Below are 10058 nucleotides of genomic sequence, written 5' to 3' on the forward strand. Positions count from 1 at the left end.
GAAGTTGAGGGATAAGGGAAGGGGGTTTGGTCTTGGGGCGAACAGCATACTGACAGACTTTTTCTTGTTCAGCAACAGTTTATTAAAGTGAAACCATTTCTGAACAGAGTCAAAATCTGCCTGTAGCGTACGCTCTATTTCAGGGATGGATGGTTTTGAAAAATAAATAAGTCATCGGCATATAATTGAATATGGATATTGGAGCAAATTGAAGGTAGATCATTTATAAATATTGAGAAGAGCAGTGTCCCCAAAGATGAGCCTTGGGGTACACCTTTTCCATTAGCATAGAGTCTGATTGGGTACCTCGAAATGAGACACACTGATGCCTGTGATGTAAATATGAGTTGAACCATAATAGAGATTGTCTTGAAAGACCAATGGCATATAGTTTATCCAGGAGAAGATAGTGGTCCACCATATCAAATGCCTTGGTGAGGTCAATAAATATTGACGTTAAATATTACGATTAAGTATGCGTTTTAGATTTCAACCTGTGTTTCTGCCATTGCATGGCAGGCACCCAGAATAATTATAAACAATACATGTTCCGGAACTTCGACGTCTATGGCCGGCCGCACGGTTTACCAAAGCCCCGCAATATATACATCAAAACGTGCGGCTCGGCCGGGAATGGTGTGCTTGTGCTTTTCTTTCCGATTCGTGTTACCGTGCCGACGTAATTCGCAATAAACGACGCGAAAAATGCCCCATTCAAAGTCGATGGGGAGACGCGGGTAAAAACAGAAAAGGACACGTTACTTTGGAGCCACATTGCTCTGGCATACTGGTACGTAGAAACACGATTTAAACGTCAAACAGCACACGAGGCCATCGACTTTGTGGTGGTTCAGACGGAATTCGAATACGTTGCACGGTTTGCCCGCTATCGTAGTTCAAAGTGTGTGTGGTCTGAGCAATAATCTCGACTCAGAGTGTCGCACGCCCAGAGAGAGAGAGCTGGTTAGAGTGAGAAGCCAATGTGAAGACTGTACCGAAATTCTCCGAACAAATCGTCCTCACGGCCAAAATATTCACTTTACACGCATGGGTTTCGGTAATTTTGTAGCCACACTCGTCCTCTTTCACCCAATGTCACAACCAAAGCCCAGATACATACAGTACGTGAACTACAGCCCTGAAAGCGACAGGTGTACCATCATAATGGGTCATAAACTCCATGTTAACTACCTGAATGAGTCAGCAATTTTTTCATCACAAGTACAATTCCTAACTCGCTCTTATAACCACGTTTTTTATCGTACCAATACCACGATCGCACACGGCGTACCTCAATGTCTCGGGTCACTCACGGCGAAAACAAAAATTGCATTCGACTTTTACTTTTTGCGATAGAGCAATTTGTTCGGACATACGTCAGTGGGCTTTTAACTTTCAATACTGTTTGCATTTGCATAGACTAGCCCAGGTGAAAATGATACTTTGTTAATGATTCAAGGTCACCTGACCACCTCTCACACACTCGCGCACACACGCACATGCACGCACATGCACACATGTGCACGCACACACACACATTGAAAGTCAATGGAGAAAATCGGGGAAACACGTAACTCTTTCATTTCTCAACCGTTTCAGACGCGGGGCGGCTCGCCGGAACCGGGCCGCCCACCTGAGCGAAACCAAATGGACCCCTTAGCATGTTAGCATTAGCATGTTAGCATGTTAGCATGTTAGCATTAGCATGTTAGCATGTTAGCATTAGCATGTTAGCATTAGTATATTAGCATGTTAGCATTAGCATGTTAGCATTAGCATGTTAGCATTAGCATGTTAGCATGTTAGCATTAGCATGTTAGCATTAGCATGTTAGCATGTTAGCATTAACATGTTAGCATTAGCATATTAGCATGTTAGCATTAGCATGTTAGCATGTTAGCATTAGCATGTTAGCATTAGCATGTTAGCATGTTAGCATTAGCATGTTAGCATTAGCATGTTAGCATTAGCATATTAGCATGTTAGCATGTTAGCATGTTAGCATGTTAGCATTAGCATTTTAGCATGTTAGCATGTTAGCATTAGCATGTTAGCATTAGCATGTTAGTATTAGCATGTTAGCATTAGAATGTTGGTGGCAACGTAATGTGCAATAAACTTAGACAAAATACCCCATTGAAAGTCAACCAAATGGACCCTTACAGGGTCTGAGAGGCTAAATGTCATCAAATGGTGGTCCGTGGCTCAAATGCTGCACAGACTTGGCGAGCTGCAGGCACCCAGTCAAATTTCTTGAAATTTGTTTCTAGTTTAGTATATTATTCATTTTGTTCCAAAATTGTTTGGGATTATTAAAATTATTTGTCAAACAATCCTTAAAATGATTTGCTTCGGCATTTCTTGTTTTTGTTTTGCATGTATTCCTTAGTTGTTTATAAATATCCCAGTCATCAGGGTCATTTGACGAGCGACACTTTCTCCAAGCCTTATCCCTTTGTTTGAAAAGACGTATGAGCTCACCACTGATCCAGGGCAAATGTCTGCCTTTAACTTTAATTGTAATCCACGGAGCATGCCTGTCCATAACATTGGTCAATTCAGTATGGAAGAAATTCCAGGCATCTTCTACAGATGGTATCAGTTGGAACCTGTTCCAGTTTATATCAATCAAGTCACGCGAAAAAAGATCAATGTCTATATTTGTGTGTTTTCTTACTTTGATATATCTTGGTGGCAGGTTGGGTACTTTAATCTTCCAAACACAGAAGATGATGGAATTCTCATGGAAACGTATTTTAATAAATAAAGATTCAAAATGCATAGGGTTCTCCTTTGGTATAAGAAGCTCAGAGGCCAGATTTTAGGAAACATAATGTAGCCACTCCTCCTCCCGCTCTTGTGCCCCTATCAACTCTATATAGAGTATAGTTATCCAGCTCAATGGCATTGTCAGGAATATTACTAGTTAGCCATGTCTCAGAAATTGTAATTACATTAGGTTTATCATAGGCAACCCATGCCTTTAGCAAATTGATCTTAAGAAATAGGCTTCTAATATTCACATGTATACATAACATGTAGACCTTTCATGGTATTAATTGTACACAGGTAGTGCTACATGGATATGCATCATGATTGGAGTATACATAGAAATAAACATTATGCAGGGTTGAGGTGGGGAGAGCAGCACACAGGAGAGCAGATGAGTGACAAATAAACACACACACAGCACGCACACTCACAGACACCAACAAAACAGACAGAAAACAAAAAAAATAAAAATAAAGACAAGAACTGAGCGGAGCATGACAATGTGATGCTCATGCCAAAGTAGAAACTCAGTCTCTAAATGTGTTGGGAATACTGCCGGGGCAGTATTATCCATTAAGGGTACATTTGGCCAGAAATTATAATTGTCTCTCTGCTTATTGTTACCATTTATCTTTCCATCCTTACGTCCCCATACCATATCTTGCAGGAGTCTCAAATAATATGGCTGAAGAGGAACAGATTGTAATATTATTAGTAATATATATATATATATATAAAAGAAAAGAGAGAGAAAGAAAACAAAAACAAAAAAATAGCCAAAACAATCAAACAGAGATGAGGTATAATAGTCCCGAGTATCCTCTTCACTTCAAACAGGCCTGCAGCCATAGAAAATTCTTACCCCAGGCTAAAACCGGATGTGACGTTTTTGGGCGTTCCTGTCTAGCGTGGTGTCAGTGTATGCTACAAGTCTCACACAAAATCATCAGAAGTAGGTTAGCTTGAAATGTCTCCAAGTGAAGTGTTTTTAGCTTGTAGAGTTTTTGATGCGTTTGAATATTTGAATCCTGAAAAGTAACAGTTTTGGACATATGAGGTGTCCACCCGACATAGATGATAATAATTGTGTAGGCCTAATCATTGTGTAACATTTCACATTCTCTCCGCAGTCATTATTGTCTGATATATCTAATCAATTTAATCTATCAGCGACAGTTACACACCTCCTCCACCAGGGGGCGAAATTCATTACGGTAACAGTGCCCTGGATCTTGTGTTACACACGTTGACCTGGAAGTAGAAGATCGTATAGTTCTTCCTGTTGACACGAGGTTTCTCCTAAACGAAGACGGTCTCACAACAAATGAGGTCAAATGTCTCATAAACGGAGTTAACATGTCTCTTAAAGGAGGTAAAATGTCTCTTAAAGGAGGTAAAACGTCTCATAAAGGAGATAAAACGCGTCAAATGGAGTCTGTACGGCTGGAGATAAACGGACACATGACGTCGGTGGGAGAACAGATATTGTGTGTTTTGGAGAAAAACACAAGCAGTGATGTTTGTCGGGTCAGAGTGTTTGTGTTGGAGCGCCTCAGTGCAGCCACACAGTTCATGTGCAGCCTCTTCCAGAGAGAAATGGAGACACTACACACTGCTGCAGGTGTGTGTGTGTGTGTGTGTTTGTATGTGTGTGTGTGTGTGTGTGTGTGTGTGTGTGCGTGCGTGCGTGTGCATATGCGTGAGTGTGTGTTTAGGTGCATGTGTGCGTGCGCACCCCATTCAATATTTGGGTTTGAGTTTTTGAAAATAGCAGTTCTACAAGCTCACTACGCGTCACATCAGCTATTTTCAGCCGAAGTCAGGGTTGGGAAGTAACGGATTACATGTAACGCCGTTACGTAATCAGAGTACAAAAAACGGTAACTGTAACGTCTTAGAGTACATTTTTAAATGTGTAATCTGGATTACAGTAACGGAGGTATAGTAACGGGGGTTACAGGCTTGGTTACATTCTCCCCTTCCCATCATCAATCTTAGGACTTCAAATAAGTTAAAACACCAAACAATAAAATAATCAGTTGATTACGCATGATAAATGATCATCAGTGCGCTGTGTCGCTGCTGCTGCCCATGCAGCATGCACTGCACACTGTGGGCACACGAGCAGCGCGCTCGCATCGGTCCCGACTCCCCCAGCAGCACCAATGGTTTTCCCCACCGTCAGAATCTAACTCTCCACTGTCTCCAGTCCCCATATACCATATTTATATTATATTATATTTCATAGCGTGATCTGTAGCCAGCGGACACTGACAGCTCTGTAACCGCGGGGACAAGAGGATGCATGTGTGTGGAGCCTCTGTGGACACGGGTGGCCGTGGGTGGCCGTGGGTAGTGAGATTCCGACGGGGAGTGGAATGATACGATACTGTTCAAATGGCACACCAGGCTATGCATTGCTCACTATATGATGCGGACATAACCATAACTCCATGGATGGCTCCATGGCTTAGCGTTGATTTCTAGATGCAAACTGAATCAGTCCGCGATTAATTACAGCTGTGGATCGCATCGCGAAGTCAAACTGGTTCACTCAATCGCGCATATAACAATTGCGCTAGCAAGCTTATTTGTCTCTGTGTGCGTGTGTGTGCGTGTGCGTGTGTGTGTGTGTGTGTGTGTGTGTGTGCGCGCGCGCATGCGTGTGTCTCTGTCTGTGTGTCTGCCTGTCTGTCTGCCAGCTCTGCCTGCCTGCCTGTCTGTCTGCCAGCTCTGCCTGCCTGTCTGTCTGTCTGTCTGTCTGTGTCTGCACTCTGTCATGGGAGAACATAGTTGTTAAAGTTCAATTTTTTATTTTATTTTTTTCTCAATAGGCCTACCAATTTGTACAGCATGCCTTAATTTGGCTGTATACATATATTATTTATATTTGTATATTTATTATAATGATTAGGAATTATTATTATAATGATTAGGAATTAATTTGCCTTTTGTGCAAACCTGTGCCTAGCCGAATAGGACTACATTTTAACATGAATCATAATGGTGGTACTTGAGAGCCAAATATTTTCTGAGGTGGTAGGCCTACTTGTTGTAAAAAGGTTGAGAACCACTGATTTAACAATATTTCTGTAGTTTTTTCTTAATTTCATATAGGCTCAACATTCTGCTCTGGTTATCAATGGTAAAACTTGTTTTATCTAATTAAATAGAGGTTTGCTTAAAAGTAACCCGTTACTTTTTAAATTGTGGTACTCGGATTACGTTACTGACTACAATTTATAGCAAGTAACTTGTAACTGTAGGGGATTACTTTTTAAAAGTAACCTTCCCAACTCTGGCCGAAGTATATACGTTTAAAGTGGTTATACTGATTTTGATGCTATTTTGATTTTTATGGGGACCCCCCCTCAAGGACCCCACTTTGAAAACGTGCTAGTTTGCATACCCCTTATCTATATAATTTAAAACAGTGGTTTTCAATCCTTTCCATATCAAGGTCCATTATTTATTCTGCATTTGAGCCACGGACCATCATTTGATGACAATTGCCTCTCGGACCCAAAATGTATGTATGTATGTATGTATGTATGTATGTATGTATGTATGTATGTATGTATGTATGTATGTATGTATTTGGTTAAAATGGGTAATGTTTAAAAAAGGCTAAAGCATGCTCTATTGCACTGGCCTAAAAGTGGGTCCTTAAAAACTGCTTCAACTTCTGAGATTTGTATTTGGTTCATTAGCCACCAGATGGCATACCTGGTAAAGTCCAAGCGTATGTATGTATGTATGTATGTATGTATGTATGTATGTATGTATGTATGTATGTATGTATGTATGTATGTATGTATGTATGTGTAGGAGCCAATTCCTTATATTCAATTATATTATTTATTGGCCCTCTGGTGGTGGTGATGTGTCAACTAATGAAGTCTGCTCTCTGCCCACTGCAGGATACCTTATAAGGAACTCTATGTCACAATAGGGGCGTGACAGACTGGCTTTTGACCTTGCCTGTTTGGTGTGAAGGATTTTGTGTTACTTTATTTGTTTTATCCTACAAGTTTAAGTTTTCCCGTTTTTGCATCCCTGTAAAGGAAGAAATAAACAACTTTAATTTAACACCTGAACCAACCTGGAATCATTCTATTATTTTATACAAACAAAGCAAGCGTCTTTAGCATGTTCAGTCTGCCCATGAAGTGGCTCACACTAAAGGAGAAAAGAGTTTCAACAAACGGATAAGTGGTCACTACAGTATGTATGTATGTATGTATGCACTTTAAAAGGGGGGCTTTTTAGTAAAATCCAAGCCTACAACACCTTCTGATATTTAAAAACCAAAGTTAGGTTACCAGTGAAGAGCCTGCCTATTCACTGGGGACTATGCATGGCAGAGGCGTCCACCCCCCTGAGTCCAAGTTAGACTAGACCGCATACCTAAATATGTATGTATGTATGTATGTATGTATGTATGTATGTATGTATGTATGTATGTATGTATTTATTTTCCGTACGTTTTATACATTATTGCAAATGTTTAACAATGATTTAACTCTTGAGAGTGTAAAATGGAACCAAATTGACCTGTAAGGGTCCATTTGATTTCATTTTACACTCTCATGTGGACTAGTCCTTATTTTTGCTGGGATCAATACCTTTACATCGCATCACGTTTTTTCTTTTGTTTTTGTTTTGGTGAACACAGGTGGAGGAATTGGTGAAACAAAGAAGGAGGAGAAAGAAATAAAGAAAAGGTCCAATGGAAAGAAGAAGACAGGTGATTAAGAAAAACAAATAGTACTTGTATTATAAATGTATGTAAATATTGATGCTTAAAAACAATACTTAATAATTGTTTCACCTGAAGATAGTGCCTCAATGATTGTTTGATCTGGGTTAGATAATTCCTTCCCACACACACATTTGTGTGATTGATTGATTGATTGATTGATTGACTGGTAGCATTGCCAAATTATAAATTATATAATAATAATCATACTATAATTAACTCAATGTCTGAATGTCTGTCAGAAACACCGCCGTATCTCCTCACCGCCTGCACCAATCGCTCCCACTTTTCACACAGGCATTGACCATAATAATATTAGTGAATTAAAAATGCGAAAACCCTGCAAGTATTTTTCTTGGGGGGGGGCTAGTAATAATAATAATTATTATTATTGTAACTACCCTGTGAAAGACCCGGCCGTAACTTGTTCCTCCAAGGGAGCTAGCTCTCTTGGCACGGTTGGTTGCTTGCCTTGTCTACTGAGTTGGGGATCGGGGTTCGATTCCAGCTCAGGGTGCTAAACGTTACATCATTATTATTATTATTATTATTATTACTATTATTATTATTATAAATATGACAATATCAATCAATGTGGAAAAAATCACCATGATGTTATTTTTGCCATTTCGCCTAGCCTTACTAAAACATTGAGTAAAACATCTGGAGAACATTGAGTAAAATGAATTCAATCACCCCGGGAGTGGGACGGGACAGTCCTTTGTTCGAGATGCTGTGTTTTAAATGACTCGACCACTAAGTCAACCGAGTGGAAGAAAGAGAGACAGAAAATTACAAAATAAATCAGCTGTTTTTCTCATTTCATTTTTCTTCCTCATCTTTCTTCCTCGCCTCCACAGAGGAAGTTCCTGATGAACAGCAGGAGAGGAGCTCCAGTCTGGTCCAGGAGGAACCACAGTCTTCACAGTTTAAAGAGGGACCAGAGGAGGCTGATGGTTCAACATTGACATTACTAGAAGTAAAGAGTGTACATGCTGATGAGAACAGAGAGACAGAGCCTGTAGCCGGTACCTCAACTGAACACATGAAAACACAAGCTGATGTAGAGGACTGTGGAACAACAGACCAGCTCCTCTCTTCAGACTCTTCTGCATCTGATGCTGAAGTCACTGATGACTGGGCGGAGACCAGGGAAGGTCAGTCAGCTTTAAACTCACTGAAATCAAACAAGACACAAAATGTGGAAGGACATTACAAGATGTCTCGAGACCTGAAAACTACATCCACGAGGAGTCACACAGGGAAGAAAAGCTTTATTTGTTCATATTGTGGCAAACAGTTTTCTGGAAAGAGTGATCTGAAGAGACACACAATGATTCATACAGGGGAGAAACCCTTTACCTGTACAGTGTGTGGCATAAGCTTTATTCGAATGCATCATCTAAAAAGACACACAATGACTCATAGAGAGGAAAAAACCTGTCAAGACCTGAAAGCTACCTCCATGAGGAGTCACACAGGGAACCAAACCTTTCCTTGTTCATATTGTGGCAAAATGTTTAATCACAAGAAACGTCTGAAGAGACACACAATGATTCATACAGGGGAAAAACCCTGTCAAGACCTGAAAACTACCTCCATGAGGAGTCACACAGGGAAGACAAGTTTTCTTTGTTCATATTGTGGCAAAATGTTTAGTCAAAAGTCTGATCTGGAGAGACATACAATGGTTCATACAGGGGAAAAACCCTGTAAATGTACAGTGTGTGGCAAAGGCTTTATTCGAATGCTACACCTAAAAATACATGAAATGGTTCATACAGGGGAAAAGCCCATTACCTGTACAGTGTGTGGCAAAGGCTTTATTCGAATGCATCATCTAAAAAGACACAAAATGATTCATACAGGAGAAAGGTCCTTTAATTGTAGAATTTGTGGCAAGGACTTTAGTCGAAAGGACTATATAAAAACACACATGAAAACTCATACAGTAGGAGAAAACTTTGTGGAAAATGTGTTGGTCTAGAATACACTACATCTGAAGATATACTGCAAGGATTTATATAGGTTAGAAGTTGTTACTTCCCCCTGGTGAGCCGTGGCGCCTGATGGAGGGGAAAGGAACTGGTCGGAATATCGTGTTCCTTCCACGCCCTACGTCCGGCAGGGGAAACTCCGCCCTGTCAGGTGAAAAGAAGCAGCTTGGACTCCTTATGCATAGAAAGAAGCATAGCGCCCAGGATTACATTTGATAATTGACACTGGGTGAAAACATGGGTTGCAAAAATTGTGGGATAAAAATGTAATAAAAAAGGTTAGACGACGTCAATTCAACAGTAATGTATGATCATTCATTCTAATCCAGGATGACAATGACAAGTCAGATACTAAAGCAGAATAATCACTGATAGAAACGTGTTCTCATGTCAGTGGATTTGAATCCATACATTCAACTTGATGTTTTGACTCTGACTTTGTACAAATTTCACCCACTTTGACAATAAAGTTGAATCAGAATCTGATGATGGAATTTCACCCACTTTGACAATAAAGTTGAATCAGAATC

The 10058-nt window shown here is 40.2% G+C and overlaps 1 long non-coding RNA gene across 1 annotated transcript; it reads left to right on the top strand.

Annotated features, from left to right (window-relative positions):
• The first annotated feature begins 4173 nt into the window (after positions 1-4173).
• LOC306924900 lies at positions 4174-9800 on the top strand. Its single transcript, XR_013790224.1, has 3 exons — positions 4174-4393; positions 7448-7519; positions 8392-9800. It is a non-coding gene; the product is annotated as an uncharacterized lncRNA (long non-coding RNA).
• The last annotated feature ends 258 nt before the right edge of the window (positions 9801-10058 follow it).

Source organism: Electrona antarctica, assembly GCF_951216825.1.
Source record: "Electrona antarctica genome assembly, chromosome: 6".
Lineage (NCBI taxonomy): Eukaryota > Metazoa > Chordata > Actinopteri > Myctophiformes > Myctophidae > Electrona > Electrona antarctica.